At 44.3% G+C, this 17,875-nt stretch overlaps 1 pseudogene; it reads right to left on the bottom strand.

Annotated features, from left to right (window-relative positions):
* Positions 1-3,872: 3,872 nt before the first annotated feature.
* Positions 3,873-6,847, bottom strand: LOC115777246 (P2Y purinoceptor 14-like; annotated as a pseudogene).
* Between the last annotated feature and the right edge of the window lie 11,028 nt (positions 6,848-17,875).

Raw genomic sequence — 17,875 nt, 5'->3', positions numbered from 1 at the left:
TCAGTAAACATGTTTGTTCACTTGGATTGAATTTGAAAAAAATCTAAACTTTTCTACTCAGATTTTGTTTTTTGTATTTTAGGTCCAATGTGTTAAAATGAAAAATTAACTGTAGCCTACAGACAAAATATGTAAAAGAACATTTATCAGACGCTTGTGTATAAGCTCGGTTCATTTTTCATAAATATTCTAATTAATGCAGACTTCATTTCCTGTTCAACATGTAGAGCAAACATTAATATTTTTTCTCCACAGGGAGGGCTGTGGATTTAGTCCAACCCACACAGGCTCAGGTTACCTTTAAATGTTTCCTATTAAAGAAGCATTCAAATGTCATAAAGAGAGCGCACATGAAACCTGATAACTCCTGCTGCCTCATTCTTAATGACATAACCAGCTTATGAGCTCAGAGGTGTCAGCTTTAAAGGAACTCAAAAATATAAATGATAGCCTCAGTTTAAAAAAACAGCTTTTAAACTTCATTGATAAAAACATTGAAAACATGCAAACCAGAAGAAGAAACACATTCAAACTAAACCAGGAATTCTTGTTGCAGAGAGCAAACAGGTCAGGAAACCACTGCAGATGTTCAGCCGAGGAGGATAAATGCTCCATCCATCCTCTTATCCTGTTCAGGGTCGCAGGGGGCTGGAGCCTTTCCCAGCTGTCATAGGGCGAAGGCAGGGTACACCTGTACAGGTCATCAGCCTGTCACAGGGCCAACACAGAGACACAGACAACATCCACATTCATGCTCTCATTCACACCTATGGGCAATTTAGAGTGACCAATTAACCTAACCCCAGTAAGTGCAGGTCTTTGGACTGTGGGAGGAAACCCACGCAGACACAGCAAGAACATGCAAGCTCCACACAGGGGGGGGGGGGGGGGGCAAGGTGTACTCAAACCCAGGCCTTCCAGATGGTATTCTAACTGACGCAGCAGTACTAACCACCTCACCACCATGCTGCTTGAGAAGAATAATTGTTGTATTTTGAAAAATAATATCTTGCATGAGCCAGAATTTCAGCTGTTCTGGTCCTCCTGACATTTAGATCTCAGTCACAGAGGCCTAGAGACTGGTTGGTGAGCCTTGACAGTATCAGGTTACTCTGGGTTCCTGAAGGCTGCTGAGGGCTGCTGGAGTCTGTTGAGGGCTGCTGGAGGCTTCTGAGGGCTGCTGGAGGCTGTTGAGGCCTGCTGGAGGCTGCTGAGAGCTCCTGAAGGCTGCTGGAGGCTACTGAGAGCTCCTGAAGGCTGCTGGAGGCTGCTGAGGGCTGCTGGAGGGTGTTGAGGGCTGCTGGAGGCTGCTGAGGGCTGCTGGAGACTGTTGAGGGCTGCTGGAGGCTGTTGAGGCCTGCTGGAGGCTGTTGAGGGCTGCTGGAGGCTGTTGATGGCTGCTGGAGGCTGTTGAGGGCTGCTGGAGGCTTCTGAGGGCTGCTGGAGGCTGCTGAGGGCTGCTGGAGGCTGTTGAGGGCTGCTGGAGGCTGTTGATGGCTGCTGGAGGCTGTTGAGGGCTGCTGGAGGCTGTTGAGGGCTGCTGGAGGCTGTTGAGGGCTGCTGGAGGCTGTTGATGGCTGCTGGAGGCTGTTGAGGGCTGCTGGAGGCTGTTGAGGGCTGCTGGAGGCTGCTGAGGGCTGCTGGATGCTGTTGATGGCTGCTGGAGGCTGTTGATGGCTGCTGGAGGCTGTTGAGGGCTGCTGGAGGCTGTTGAGGGCTGCTGGAGGCTGCTGAGGGCTGCTGGAGGCTGCTGAGGGCTGCTGGAGGCTGTTGAGGGCTGCTGGAGGCTGCTGGGTAAAATGATGGTGCTGCATTAAAATCCTGCGTTAATAGCTTTGCTCACTAACAGACTGCTGCAGTCAGCTGCAGCCTGCATGGCTGACACCAGCTTGTCTAAAAGCGCTCATCATTTCCTCTCTGAGCTGCTGCAAAACCGAGAAAAGTGCAATGCAAACAGGAAATGAAGATGTTCGCCTTCAAAGTCAGAGTTGTGCATTTTGTGGGTTTCAACAATATGACAGAACTTTGACTTCAAAGGAAACAAAAGGAAAGAGAATATTTCAGATTTCCTGTGTTTTTGTTTTGTCCTGAAGCTTGACTGCAATCATTTATTGGGATAAAAACCTGGAACATCAGCTGTTCCACAAATCAAAGCACCGTGAACACAGCTCAGCTCCTCCTCCTTCAGCTTCACAGTAAGTGTTCCAACCAAACTGCTGATAATAAGCTTTTAATGTGAAAAAGACCCACAGGGAAGTGAGAATCTGAGCAGAGCGCTGAGTGTGTGACACACAGTCCCGGTGTCATTAATAACACATCACTGAACTGCAGTTATGATTTATTTATTTTCACTCACTCAGCCAGCTGTTTCCATCACTGCTGCTGCAGCAAAGCAGGAGGCTGAGAGGAGGATGCAGAAAGTATTCCCAACAACCTCAGCACCTCTGACCTCCTTCATGACAGTCTGGGGTCTTAGACTTTCAAACCACTTCCTGTGTGTTAACTCCATAATAAAATATGAGCATCAATCCTCAGCTTCAGTTCATATGAGGCTTAAACCTGGTGCCACAGCAGTGACTTGTGCTAATGACAGCAGCACATCAGCATGAGTGTGCAAACAGCAGCATGAGTGTGCAGAGTTGTGTAAGAGCAGTGCAGCTGCACAGCCCCATCAGAGTCCAGCAGTCTCTCAGCTTCAGGGAAGAAGCTGCTCCTCAGTCTGCTGGTCCTGCTCTTGATGCTCCTCAGCCTCCTGCCTGAGGGGAGGGGAACAAAGAGTGTGTGTGCTGGGTGTGTGAGGTCCTTCAGGATGCAGGTGGCCCTTTTCCTGCATCCGGAGGTGCAAATGTCAGTGGTGGTGGAGAAGCTGACTCCAACAGTCCTCTGTGCAGCCTTCATCACCCTCTGCAGAGCTTTCTTCTCTGCTGCAGAGCAGCGTCTGTGCTTCACAGTGATGCAGGAGCCCAGGACGCTCTCCACCACACATCTGTGGAATGAGGAGAGGACTGAGCTTCTGAGTCCAGCGCGCCTCAGCATCCTGAGGAAGTAGAGGTGCTGCACGTAGACTCCTAAAAGCGTTCACCATTGGTAGTCTGAGAGGTGTGTGAGAACACAAAGCGAGACAGCAGCATGTGGTGCACCTACAGGTGTGACGTCACCTTTGGTGTGTGAAACCATGTGAGAGGCCTTCATCTCAGTAGGACCTGATGTTTGTCACAGCCAGAGGTCTGACTGCTGATCTGATCTTTGTAATTTTATAATGGAAACTTTTTGTGATGGAGGAGGATGAACCTTTGTTGTTGATGCTGTTACTAGGGCAACAGATGTGTGTACTTTTTCCAGCACTGGTGTAACGTGAGACATTTGGATCGTGCTGTGCAGCAGCTCATGTTCCTGATGTGCTTTTTTATATTCTAAAAGGCAAAGGCTTCTCTTGTTCTTGCTGAACAGAGAGCGGCCTGTGACGCACACAGAGAGGACATCAGTGCAGCTGTCAGTGTACAGATCGTGATGGAAATCCAGGCAGCATTATGACAATATTTCTCAGAAACTGTGAGCAGGTTGCAGCAGCTCTGTGGTCGTTTTTCGTGTTGCAGAATAACTATTAGGTGATGCATCAGTTATTGACATTTACACATTTACCACAAAGCGCAGGACAGACCTGCACTTTGTCGCACTGCGTGCACACTCTCATCAGCACTGTGAAATGTTGCTGCACATGTGAGCTCAGTGAGAACAGCAGGAGGAAGTAGCTGCTGTGGGTTTACATGCAAACATAAATCATACAGAACACGCTAACACAAAGAATTTTTAATAATTATTTAATGTGTGCACTTGCTGAAGTCTTTATCAGACTTTTCTGGGATAAACTAAGGACTCCACATCGGTCACTTTAAACTGAGTGTGGGTGGGAGGAAGCAGGCTGAGCTCAGGGTTCCACAGAGCAGGGAACAGGGAAGAGGTTACAAAGGTTTACAGTTGTGGTCAGAAGTTTATGTACACTCTCGTGAGCATGAGTGTCAAGGTGATTCTATCCCAGGGTGGAATCATTGATATCGTCCATAATTAGTGAGATTAAAAACCAGACCAGGGTGCACAGGTTTGAATTTGCATGTTTGATTTACTCTAATTTCCTGGAATGTCCACAAGCGACTAACCATGAAGAAGAAAGTATCAGGGTCAGTAACAGTCCTGTAAATTAGATCTGATCCAATGTGGCTGATATGATTTGAATAAGAGGTGACTTTTGACTTGGTGTGACATCAGCTGAATGTGAGAGCACCTCACGGTCTGAGGAGGAACCTGAAAGTCGAGTGTGCAGCTCCAGCTACAGATCTGGACACATCATATGATCTCTGAGGTGAGCAGAAACTCCTGGAAACCATGACTCTGGTTTCAGTGGTCTCATCAGAGTCTCCAAACAAAATCAAATCTGAACACTTCATGAAATGTTGACCTTTTCCTTACAGCTCGCTGGTCTGACTTGTTGCTGTTGCTGTAACAATGTCCAGCTGCTCCTTGCTGCTCTCACTCTCCATGTTACCTTGGTGGATGTTGGTACTCCTGAACACCGTTCTCACCTGAACCCGAAAAGTCTTACAGAGGAAAAAGTAAACAAGAGGGTCCAGACAGACGTTAAAAACTGCCACCATGGTGGTCATTTCCATCGTATAGCTCAGCACCGGGCCAACAGAGTCATTACTCTTCAGAACAGTGAAGCAAAGACGAACCACGTGATAGGGAACAAAGCAAACACAGAAGATGGAGACAAGAACCAACATGTTCCTACGAGACTTCACGAGCTTCTCAGAGCCAGAGGAGGTCAGCTGCCTCTGCTGTGCCTGGAACGCCCTGCGGGAGATGCTGTAGTAGAAGAAGACCAGGGATACGAGGACCAACAGGAAGATGATGGTGCAGCTGCTGTGGAGGATTGTGAACAAAAACCTGATCGATTCACTAAAGAAGGGTTCACAACAGCTGGGCCTAGAGGTCAGAGGTTTCTGGGTGATGAAAAACAGGATGGTGTATGTGATAGTTGGAGCCAGGAGAAGAACCCAGGTGACCGTGGAGATGATGTGGGCAGCTCGTACTGTCTGCAGGATGTGAGTTCCTGAAGGATGAACGATCTTCAGGTACCTGAAGACAGAAATGAAGGGAAGAATTAGAGAACTTCACTAATCAGTCAGAGTGAAGAGAAATCTGCAGGAGATCCATGCTTTAGTGCAGAGCATGTAGTCCACCAATGAACTGGGTTTTAACATTGTCATGAACTGCAGTGTGAAATCATTAAAGGTGTCTTAGTTGTGTTGAACCTCCTTCCTCCAAGTCTGTAGGGTTGAGCAAGCTGCCACGCCCCTTTGGGGCGGAGATCTGCTCTTCAGTCAGAACATCTGTGTGTCTCATCAGTCACTGTACAAAGAGACCAGCTCCTGCACCCACTGCCTCCCCAGCGTGGTCATCAGGCTCACCCTTGGCTTCTTGATGCTCTGTGATTCTCTGGGTTAGCGGCTGTTTCCTGTGTCCTCAGTGAAGCCTCACTGTCTGGAGAGCTCTTGTCCACTTTTGATAACTTCCTGTTCCATAAACTCGATCCCTATCTCAAGACCCTCTCTGGAAACCATTGATTATCTGTTGCTCACCTGCTCACCCTCTAACGGTCATCCTCTCTTGGACACAACTGGTGCCTCACCCCCCCCCACACCCCCACCCCCACCCCCCCTTTCAATGTACCACATAAACTGTGTAATGAAAGAAACTGGACCACTGGATTAACTGCTCTCTCCTCTCCTTCTCAGTGAATACCCACTTACCTGGCTCTTAAAGTACCATCCTGTTCCCCCCATGCCCCATGGTTATCCCCTGAACCCTTCAAATAAAGCTATTAAAATGACCTTTTGTGTTTTTATTGGTGCTGCATTTGAGTCCAAAAGAATAGCTAATGCTCCTTTGGCCATGACAAAAGGTTTCTCACCTGTTGGCAGCGATGTACCCCATGAATAAGATGCTGGTGTACATGTTGAGAAACAGGACAGAAGCTCCAAAGCTGCAGTAAAGCTTTCAAATGATGACAGAGCTGCTACCATAGTGGGCGATGCGGAGTGGCAGACAGAGGCAGAGCAGGGAGTCAGCAGCTGTCAGGTTCTTCATGTAGACCATCAAGCTGTTTGAGGCCTGCTGCCGAGCTCGGTAAAACTTCATGACGAAGCCATTGAGGCATAAACCCACCTGAAGAGACACAGAGAGGATGGAGAGGGCAGGACTTTGGTACATGAACCAGGAACCTTTAACCTGTTTCTAACAGAGCACCATCTGAAGATCTGAAGCTTACCAGAGACAGCAGACTGTAGACCAGCATAAAGAAAGGGTTGGCGGATGTGTCGACAACATCACAGGTCTGGTTGGAGGATGAAGTCATGTTCATTGGGTCAGCCATGTTCCTGGAGCTGAAACATTAACTTCATTGAGAAACACTGAGATCCACCTTCATAGCACCTCCATAGTCTCTTAGTTTGTTGTGACAAATCAAAGTCAGATCAATTTTAAATATTGTGTTGATATCCTCTACATCTCTCCACCACAACCACTTGTCTCGGGGTGCTTTCTGTGATGCACCTGTACAGTCTGCTAGCCCTGAAGACAAAATTGAGGACTTAACATTAAAGTACAGGAATCACTGATGATGTCATCACTTATGTTCAGTCTATACATGTCTGTGTGAATCAGCCGCTCTGAGTCTTATTAAGTGTAACAATCTTTAAAGCACAGAGAGGAGGAGGCGTGGGAGTAATCCTTCAGTCTTAAGCGAGTTATTACTCTGAACAATATAAGGTGGTATCTATAACATTTACCAGGAAAAGTCCTTACCAAATGTACCCACCTTCAGAACAATAACACGTTCTTCTTACCCAGAACATGTAACACGGGACTGTTACAGTCTGTGTTTGATGAGACATAAATCCTGATATATGCAGATGATGCAGTGATGTTCACAGCTGCACCAGCTGCTTTTAAACCTGTCCTGTCCAGCAGCTTAAGCAAGCAAAACTTTTGTCTGCAGGCTCTGTTGTGCCAAAAGGAGCTGTATTATATGCTCATTTTGTTATTATTTATTCATTTATTTTTCTTTATTAAGCTTTAAACTGTACGGCCCAACTAATCAGCACCTATGATAGAATACTAAAGCACACAAACAAAAAGAGGACGGAGCAAATAACCAACAACAACAACAACAACAGCACCTGTAAGGGAAATATAAGGCAAAAACTCTTGTTCTGTTGTTTGTGTGTGTGTGTGTGTGTGTGTGTGTGTGTGTGTGTGTGTGTGTGTGTGTGTGTGTGTGTGTGTGTGTGTGTCTCTGTTTGTCATGAAACATATTGGTATAGAGCAGGGATCCTCACATTCAGGCCTCGTGGCTCAGTGTCCCTTTTATAGAGGGTGAGAAGCCACAACAGCACCCCCCCAGAGCCAGAGATAGCTAGAGATAGACCCACAAGCCCCAGGCCACCCACAGCCCCCACATGAGCCGGGGCCCCAAGAAGCACCAGAGAGGGCTTCTTAAGCTGCCACATATAATGGAGAAAGTTTCACACTGGCTCAGAGCTTCAGGCCTTAACTGATCACTGAGCAAACATTAGGATTTCACCAGGAAGTGTGAACAGAAGTCAAATCCAAATATTTATGTGGAAGGTCAAAAAATCTCCAACATAGTGGGAGCTGAATGTTTCAAAAGAAGCAAGACTAAACAAACTGCACAAAGACAAGGACCAGCAAAATAAAACAGGAAGTAACAGCAGCCACACAGACCTGACACGGGGAAACGTGGGGAAGCCTGAAAACAGAAGCATGAACAACCACAAACAGAACTCTGGGCGATCGACCAGTGTCCTGAGAGGACAGCACAGCACCGTGATCACACTGCTGCCCTGCACTCTGACTCACTTCCTGTTTGTTTCACTGCTAAACAGGGGCGACAGGTTTGATGCATATTCTTACCTCGTGCAGCACGGTGGTGGTTAGCACCGTTACCTCACAGCAAGAAGTCTGGGTCTGAATCCACCTCGGCCTTTCTGGGGGGAGTTTGCGTGTTCCTCGGGTTCTCCTGTTTCCTCCCACAGTCCAAAGATCTGCAGGCACTGGGGTCAGGTTAACAGGTGATTCTAAATGGCCCACAGGTGTAAATGTGAGAGTGGATGGTCTGTCTCTCTGTGTTAGCCCTGCGACAGGCTGCAAACCTGTACAGGGTGTACCCCCCACCCCCAACTGCAGAGGAGAAGGAAGAAAATTATATCCTGCTAATCAATAAAGATCCTCTGTGTGACTCACTTGTCAGAGTCATAATGTGTTGAGAATTCGACTTCTGAGGATGATTGTTGATTCATTTGTAATATATGATTCATATTGCATTAACCACGGTCAGCTTGAGCAGATGTGTTCTGTAATTTCAGTGGAATCCTTCAGTGGTCTTAGATGAATTTCACTGCAGGTAGAGTGGATAATGCAGAAGATGAATCCACAGAAACATTTATGTCGGCCTTTAGCTCAGCTCCGGCCTCGCAGCCCCTGGGTCTCCTCCTGACCTCTGCAGGAATGGGAGCCAGCAGCTCCTCTCTGGAGACTGGCTCCAGTTTGAGTTTTAGAGTTACTAATATTCATGGGATATGAGTGACACGAGTGATCCATAGGATATGAAAGAGGTCTGAAAACACTAAGTACTACAGAGTTACTGGAAAGGCAGCCGTCTCCCACAGCGCTGCCAGTAAGATTTGTGAGTGCAGCAGCATTTATTGATGCAAACACAACAGGGCATTTCCTGCTCACACGTCCTGATTCATATTGTAGCAGTGACTCAGCATCAGTCAAGTTCAAGTGGGTTTATTTGTCTTTCAACAGTTTACACTGATAAAGTGAGACGACACACATACACATACATATATTATACATAATTACATATATCTGAACACAATTTACATAGTGCAGTTTCTACTTAAGGTGGAGACCTACATACACATTGAGGTGGAGGTAGGATATATAATTAGCAGCAGAGATGAGTGCAGGGCTGCGTTTCAGTTCAGTGTGAGGCTTTGCTGTTCAGCAGTCTGACAGCTTGGAGGAAGAAACTTTTCACCGTTCTGGAGGCGCGGCAGTAGAAGAAGAGTCTGTGGGACAGGTGTGCTGTGTCCTTAACAATGCTCGTGGCTTTGTGCAGGCACTGAGCGTGAGAGATGTCAGAGAGGTCCTGGTGATCTTTGCAGCCGTTCTCACAATCTGCTGCAGGGCCTTCCTGTCAGCAGCAGAAACTTGGTGCTCTGGACACTCTCAACTGGGAGGTCATCAGTGATCAGTGGGCTGTTTGCCTGGAGGTCGCCTGCTTTGTCCACACTGAGGGACAGGTTGTTTTCAGCACACCAGCTGCTGAGCTGTGCCTCCTCCTCTCTGTACGAGGCCTCATTGTTCTCACTCATCAGCCCCACCACTGTTGTGTCATCAGCAAATTTGATGATGTGGTTTGAGCTGTGTGTGGCTACACAGTCATGTTAGCAGTGTGAACAGCAGAGGGCTGAGCACGCAGCCTCGGGGAGCTCCTGTGTTCACTGTGATGATGCTGGAGGTCCTGTTTCCTGTTTCGACTGTCTGTGGTCTTCCTACCAGGAAGTCTAGGACCCAGCTGCAGAGGGTGGTGTTCTTTTGTCCTGCCCCCCCCCCAGCAGATGACCCCCCCTCCCTGAGCCTGGTTCTGATGGAGGTTTCTTCCTGTTAAAGGGAGTTTTTCCTTCCCACTGTCACCAAGTGCTGCTCATAGGGGGTCGTTTGACTGTTGGGTTTTCTCTGTATTATTGTAGGGTCTTTACCCACAATGCAAAGCGCCTTGAGGCGACTGTTTGTTGTGATTTAGCGTTGTGATCTCGTTCTGCCTCCACATCCACAGCATGTCCGTCACACACACACACACACACACACACACACACACACACACACACACACACACAGCTTGGACCTCATGCTTCAGGGTTTTCTATCATCTTACTGGAGCGATGACTGTCTGCAGGACTTCAGGGTCTCTGCGACCCTGTTCTTCATGCTTTACCTCCTGTGATTGTGGAGATGATCTTCTCTAGAAGACCTGCAGACTCCTCAGCTGCTCAATCAGCTGGTAATCAGCTGGTAATATGACTTCCTGTCTCAGAGTGGCTTCAGTTAGAGGTTAAAAACTGCAGCGAGGGCTGAAAGGAGGAGCGTCTCTCATAAATCAAACAAAACTGCATTATTCCTTAAAGTTTGGAAAATCTGCTCCTCCTAAAAATAAAGTGGATTTGAGCTGGGAGGGGCTTGAGGAGCAGGCCCCCGTGATCTGCTGTATAACGATCTGATTTAAGACCGGTGTCAGCTGGTAAAACACTGGATTACAGAGAGAAGCAGAGACGTGATCACACTGATGCTAACCCCCCATCTGTCTGTCTGTCCTCCTGCAGACCATGAGCCCCCACCCCCAAAGCATACAACAAGGACCTGGAGTCTGCAGAGGTAACACACACACACACACACACACACACGATGTTGAGTTTAATGAAAACTGAGCTGTCATGTCTTCGTCTGACCACACGGTGGCAGCGTTTCATTGTAATTTAAAGAGGAACCTGCAGGTCAGCAGAAAGGGTTAAACCCAGTTTGATTTCTGGTTGTTTTCACACTCTTTGAGTCTGTGTAATAATATTATCATTATTAGTGATGATGATATAATAAATGTAAATACTGATTGATTTTTGATTAGAAGTCAAAATCAACCTCATTGAGTCTGACAAACTTCCTGTCACCTGCATTTAACCTGTGCTTTCTTGGTGCATTCAGGAGCGCGAGCAGCAGGATCTGGAGGCTGCTGAACAAAAATGGCTGATGGCGACAGCTTCCCATAAGCCTCACTGTGTGTTTCCTCCATAGACAGGAAGCAGTCGTGTGTGTATGTGTGTGCGTGGGTAACGATGTCAGTGAGGGAGGAGCCTGAGGACCATCTGAAGCCTCACAGTGAAACCTGGGAGGGTAGATGAGACTTTACCAAACACTGAGAAATCAAATCAGTGAGCGGGCTCTGATACCCCGAGCCTGCAGGGCTCAGGGTAACCCTGGGTTTCAGTGCTATGAAGCTGGCTCACTTCTTACCAGGGTAACAAAGCCCCGCAGCCCCGTGCATCACCTCCCAAAGATGAGGTGAGATGCTGGGTGCTGCTTAACTGTCAGTCGGTGGTGAATAAGGACAGAAATGATTTCATGAGTCAACGTAATCCAGAAGTCTTCATAGCAACAGAGACGTGGTTACAAAGTGAGAATGCAGATCAATTCTTTAAGGAAAAACTACCAAACTACTCCTGCTTTGATTGATTTATTTCTTTGTTTCCAGCACAGAGCACAACTAAGCTTGATGTTGTCATCTTTAGCTGACACAGACTCACAATAGTGTCTGTATTTCAGCTAGAAAACACACATCTCTCTCCTCCCTCCATTGTTTAGTTTGTTTTCAGATCAATGTCATTTTCAAAATCAGATGCTTTAAATCCTGTTAGATCTAAATAACTTGAATTTAATTTCTCAGTCTTTTACTGTAACGATCTTCTTGTAAGTCTGTTATCCTCAGCCTCAGGAACACAAATATGAAACCATTATTGTTCATTTTCTAAAGAAATACAAAAACTAAAATACAAAAGAAAAAAAAACAGAAACATATGAGAACACATCATGTATGACATACCAACATACCATCTGCAGTCCAAATACAAGTCATTTTTATCATTATTGGCTTGATTTGGTCTGATCATTTAATCTTATGTACACGTTTCCATTTCTTGTCCATGTAGTTTGGATTTTGTTTGGTTTTCTGAGAATATGAACACATTTTGATATTTCAGCATTTTCTTTGTTAGATGTTGATTTAAATAAATTCTAGTACCGCTCAATTATCTGGACTGTCTGAACAGCTTCTGATTTGTATCACTGTAGTTGGTTAGTGTTGTGGTCCCTGTTTGGAAATGTATAACAAGTAGATACATGTTGTTTCTAAAGACTGATCCAGGAGCTGCTGTTCAAGTGTTTGAAGTTCTTCTGGAGGTGCATCCTCACCTTCATTTAGCAGCAAAGCCCTGGCAGAGCTGCAGGGTTTCGTCTTCAGTCCAGTGATGATGACGATATGTTGCTCCATATCATCAATCCTCTGTTCAATAGTTCGATCCTTGGCTGTGGAGGTGAATAAAGAGAAAGGTCTGTGCTGCTGTCCTGTCAGTACTCAGGTATCTATCTATCTATCTATCTATCTATCTATCTATCTATCTATCTATCTGTCTGTCTATCTAATGGGATCACATTTACCTCAGTGATGACCTCAGTCACAGAGCATTTCTGTGACCCAGGACTTCCTGTTTAAATATTCTGCAGTATTGTGGAATTCAGAGTCAGGATCTTTGTGCAGGTCAGAGGTCAGCAGCAGGAGGACACATTAATCTGAGACAAAATGATCCAAATGTCAAACATATTCACACAGCAGATGATCTCTGCTGCACTCCTACCTGGAAGAGCACACACACATTTATGAACACTTACATAAACTATATAAACATTTAAAAAGCTGCCCGTTCCCTCACGTTTGTTCCTAAAGCCAGAATCAGTGACTGCAGCCTCCCTGACTCAGTGATGGCTCTGATGCTTCACTCAGACTGTCCTGGTTTGTTGGAGCTTTCAGTGACGTCAGAGCTCAGGACAAAGCAAAGGTTCCCTCCTCCACTGAGAACATTAATGTAACACATGTTACTGTGCATCAGCTTCTTTCTTATCTGACCTAATGTATAACACATCAGGCTGAGGCTGCTGATGACGTCACTGCTACATTAATGCAGTTATGACCAAAGTGCAGCTCCCCATTCACTCTGATAGGTTGCTAGGTTACAGCTGCTTTATATGACTCCACATGACGTAATACACCAAATAAACACGAACCCTGAGCCGCTGTCAGCCACTTATTAACATTAATAACCTTCAAATATTATTTTATTGTCCAAAATCTGACGTCACTGCTGAGTGTCTTCCTGTTTCCACTGTAGTTTGTCTTTCAAAATAAGAGCACAGACTGTAAAACAAACTCTCAGGTTCAGCCACAGATTAAAGTTCATAAACGTTCACAGAAGGAATAAATGTGAAGAGTCGAACATGTCTGACCATCTGAAGCTCATTTAAGGCCCTTTCACACCGGACGCGTAAATTCCGTGCGAATGTTTCATGGGTTAAAAACATTTTTCGGACTCTCCTGTTCTTAATGCAGTCGTTCACACCGACCGCGTCATTTCACAGGATGAATTTGCGGCATTTATTTTTTCGGATCAAGTTCGATTTTTCTGACTTTTGCAAGCGAACAAACAGGACTGACCAATCAGAGTGCTGCATTTAGCAGCATGCGAGGTCATAGCTCAAAACGCGCACCAATGTACTGAATATACAGTGATGTGGGAACAATAAAATCATAATATTTGACCTCAGACTCACAGCTACACGCTGCTCCGGGTCTCTGATATTATCCTCTGCCTCCTCACATGTGATCCCAACTCTGCCATCAAGAGCTCAAACTGTCCCACTGACATCCTGAAATATGCGTGAAAGCATCCGTGATGCAGCTTCAAACCATGAAACTCTCCCTGCTGCTGCTTTCTTATGAGCTGGATGAACCCAGAATCTGTTTCTTCCTTCTCTTGTTTAGAAACATCAGGACCATTACATCACCGCTTGAAGTCGACTGCATTTTTTTTTTTCACCGTGCGTTACTCATCACCGTCTGCACTCACGGACACTTCCGAGGATCCAAGATGGCGGAATGAGCGGTTGCATTTTGCAGGCCCTGATGTATATAGTTTTCTTTTAGTCCTTGAATCTTCATTTTTGTGCATTTTGCCGCATAAAGTGAGTTGTTTGACTGCTTCTTAAAAGTTTGCCGACCTTTTTGTAAAGAAACAAGTTTCTAAAGTTCTTTTTGTCAAGTTACTGAATACGGTTGGTAGTAATGGAGGATCACGACTACGACATGGCTGCCCCCCTCGGAGCTGGGGATGACGGACTCAGCGAGGCTACAGACATTGAGACAGATGAGCAGATGTCCAAGGCTGATAAGATCAACCAGGTACACACTCCAATTAAACCTCCTCACCCCAAAAAGCACAAGAAAGATAACCGAAACCCTCACGGAGATTGTATTGGCGAGACGATTCTGCAGGCGGTGAACTCACTGACTGCGAAAATGGATACCCAGACTGAACTTTTGCTAAAGTTTGAAAAAAGAATTGAGGAGAACACTGTTGCAATTATTGAGAACAGGCAAAACATTGAAGCTCTACAGGGAAAGATCAGCAAACTTGAAGAGGAAAACAAGCTACTTAAGGAGTCTGTGTCTGAGCAAGCTCGTTATAAAAGGAGATGGAACCTGAGGATTAACGGTCTGGCTGAAAAAGACGGAGAAGATATAAGAGAGGTTGTCATTGGCATTTTAACCCGAGTGGTGCCCGTCTCAGTGGAACAGCTTCGCGGGTCGGTCGACACTGTGCATCGCCTGGGTAAGAAAAGAGACCCCGCCACTTCAAACAACGCTCCACGTTCAGTAATAATCCAGTTTGTGGCGAGGATGATTCGAGATGATGTGTGGAAGCGATCCAGAGATGCCAGGGTCTGTCAGGAGCTGCATATCCAATTTAAGGAAGATTTTTCCAAAGAAGACAGAGAAGCTCGTAAGAAGTTATGGCCGAGAGTACGGGAAGCCAGAGAGAGAGGGCAGAGAGCTTTCCTGAAGGAGGGATATGCACTGATTAACAATCAGAGAGTCGACCCTTAGTAGCCAGAGCTTCCCTGTTTGACGGTTTATCATTCTGCCTCACCTGACGAGTTTATGGTAAAATGCACCTTGCCCTGATTGTATAAAGGACAAAACTCTCATTCCTGCGCATCTTTTGGCTCTGTTTTCTAGATCTAAACATTTCAGACATATTATCTTTTATTTCTTTAAATGCTAGGGGGCTTAAAAACAATGTGAAGCGCAAAGCGGTTTTTCTTTTTTGCAAGGAACAAAAGGCTAATTGTGTTTTTTTACAAGAAACCCATTCTGGAGAAGACGATGTTAATTTTTGGAAGTTACAATGGGGTGATTCAATTTTTGTTAGTCATGGTACATCTCACTCAGCTGGTGTCATGATTTTGTTTAATAGATTTCCTGGTAAAGTTATTGATCATACAAGCGACATAAATGGGCACTGGTTGATTGTAATAACAGAAATCAATGATGAAAACTTTATTTTAGTGTGTGTTTATGGCTACAATGAAAGAGGAAAAAACAAGATGTTAATTTCTGACTTATGCAAACATATTACAGATAGTATGCATGCTTATTCAACTGACAAAATTATAGTTGGTGGTGATTTTAATTTGGTGCCTGATCTTTGGTTAGACAGAAATCCACCTAAGGTTAAATATCACAAGTATGATGACCTGCTTGCCCAGTTAATGAATAGTGCCAATTTGATTGATTATTGGAGGGTTAAAAATCCTGGATCTCTACGTTTTTCCTGGTTTCATGCCTCTGGTAATGGTGTAAGCTCTAGAATAGACTACTGGCTCATATCTGCTTCCTTGGTAAACTATATTAACAAGTGTGATATCTCTGCTTCACCTTTAACAGACCATTGTATTATATCTGTATGCTTTTTACTCTCAAGGCACATTTCTGGTCCCTCTCATATCTGGAAATTTAATAATACTTTATTGGAGAATTCCAAATTTTGCAAAGATATTAGACAATTAATTGCGTATATTGATACCTTGGAAATGTCATCTGTAAGCAAATGGGAATGGCTGAAGTTTAGGATACGAGAAACGGCAATTCATACAAGTAAAAAACTGTCTAAGTTTAAAAAACAAAGACAACTTGATATTGTCACCAATATTAATAATCTCTGTGGAAAAACTGATTTGTCAGCTGAAGAATGTGTTGAATTAAGTAAGTTGCAGAATGAACTGGATACCCTATACCTGGAAAAAGCCAAAGGGGCCTTTGTACGCTCCCGAGCCCACTGGATTGAAGAAGGGGAGAAAAATACAACTTATTTTTTTAACCTTGAAAAACATAGACAGCTAAAAAAGAAAATTACTAAATTAAACATAAATGGATCTGTTTCTGAAGACGTCAGTCAAATCAATAAAGAAATACATCGCTTTTACTGCAACCTATATAAATCTAACTATTCAAAAACAGACTGCTCCAAATTTTTAAATGATATAAGGGAATTTAATAGAATAATTGATATAGACTTTAAACAATTCATGGAAAAACAGATTACAATTGAGGAGATAGACAAGGCTATTTTGAAGATGTCCACAGGAAAGTCGCCTGGTTTGGATGGGTTAACAACTGAATTTTACAGGTTTTTCTGGAAAGATATTAGAGAGATGCTATTCAAAGCCTTTTTAGAATGTATCCAAACGGGTAATCTTTCTAATACAATGAAGCAAGGCATTATTACCTTAATTCCAAAACCAAATAAAGATCTAACATCTTTGGACAACTGGAGACCCATCACTTTGCTCTGTACTGATTATAAAATATTAGCTCATGTTTTTGCTGAGCGTCTGAATAGTGGACTAAAAGACATAATTGATGAATGTCAATCAGCCTTTGTTAAAGGAAGAAGCATACAAAATCATATAAGATTGATTCTTGACATGTTAGATTACCGCGATTTTATTGACAGCGATTGCCTTATACTGTTCTTAGATTTTTACAAGGCATTTGATACTATTGAACATGCCTTTTTATTAGATGCTCTAAAATTTTTGGGTTTCGGAGATTATTTTTGTAGACTAATTGAGATGTTTTACAGTGATATTTATAGTTCAGTCTCCTTAAACCCAGGACTTAGCTCTAGATTTAAGATCAAACGAGGCATTCGCCAGGGTTGCCCTATTTCCCCAAAATTGTTCATCCTCACTACTCAATTGTTAGCCTTAAAAATGTATAATAGTCCGGAGTTACAAGGAATAAACATTTTTGATAGAGAATTTAAGATTAGCCAGTTTGCGGACGATACAGCTTTGTTTCTTAAAAACTATTCAATGGTTGAAAAGCCCTCAATGTAATCTCAACATTTTCCAAAGCTTCAGGGTTAGGACTTAACATCAAAAAATGTGAGATTTTACCCATTCATAACTGTACACATAAAAACATTTCATCAATTAGGGTCGAAAATGAAGTGAAATATTTGGGCATATTATTATCAAAAAATCTAATAAGAAGAGAAGATGTTAACATCTCAGATTGCCTAATAAAAATTAAAAAAAATCTTAGCCGTTGGTTGACAAGGGATTTGACTATTTTTGGGAGAAGTTTATTAGTTAAAGTATTGCCTTTCTGCATCAATTTGTTTCATAAGATCAGAATCAATTCTTCCTGTGTCTTTGGAACGACTGTGTAATGCTAACATGCAAGCCCTATGCTCCTCATTCCTCTCATGCTCACCGATACGCTCAGAATGTTTCCAATCAGAAAACCCATTGACAAATGCATTGCACTTACTTGAGAACAGTTTGCAAGCAAAACAATAAATGCAACCAGAGGAAGGTGAGTAAAGGAGCCACTGCCTTTCCACAGACTGACCATTAGGTAGACAGCATTTGACTAAGGAATTTGTGAAACTCCTAGTGCCACCCCCCATGGTCATATCTCTAATTGAGGCAGGGTACTTTTCACTCCGATTTTGAAAAGCAACTGCTCCTCTACTAACCAGAGTCGACTTAGCCTGTTCATTAATGGCATTTGGCCACAAAGCAGGGTCATTAACGGTTTCACACCAGGAGTTTGAGGTCC

The sequence above is a fragment of the Archocentrus centrarchus genome, unplaced genomic scaffold (genome assembly GCF_007364275.1).
Source record: "Archocentrus centrarchus isolate MPI-CPG fArcCen1 unplaced genomic scaffold, fArcCen1 scaffold_45_ctg1, whole genome shotgun sequence".
Lineage (NCBI taxonomy): Eukaryota > Metazoa > Chordata > Actinopteri > Cichliformes > Cichlidae > Archocentrus > Archocentrus centrarchus.
The sequence above is the reverse complement of the archived record's forward strand: the minus strand, read 5'-3'. Positions and strand labels throughout refer to the sequence as shown.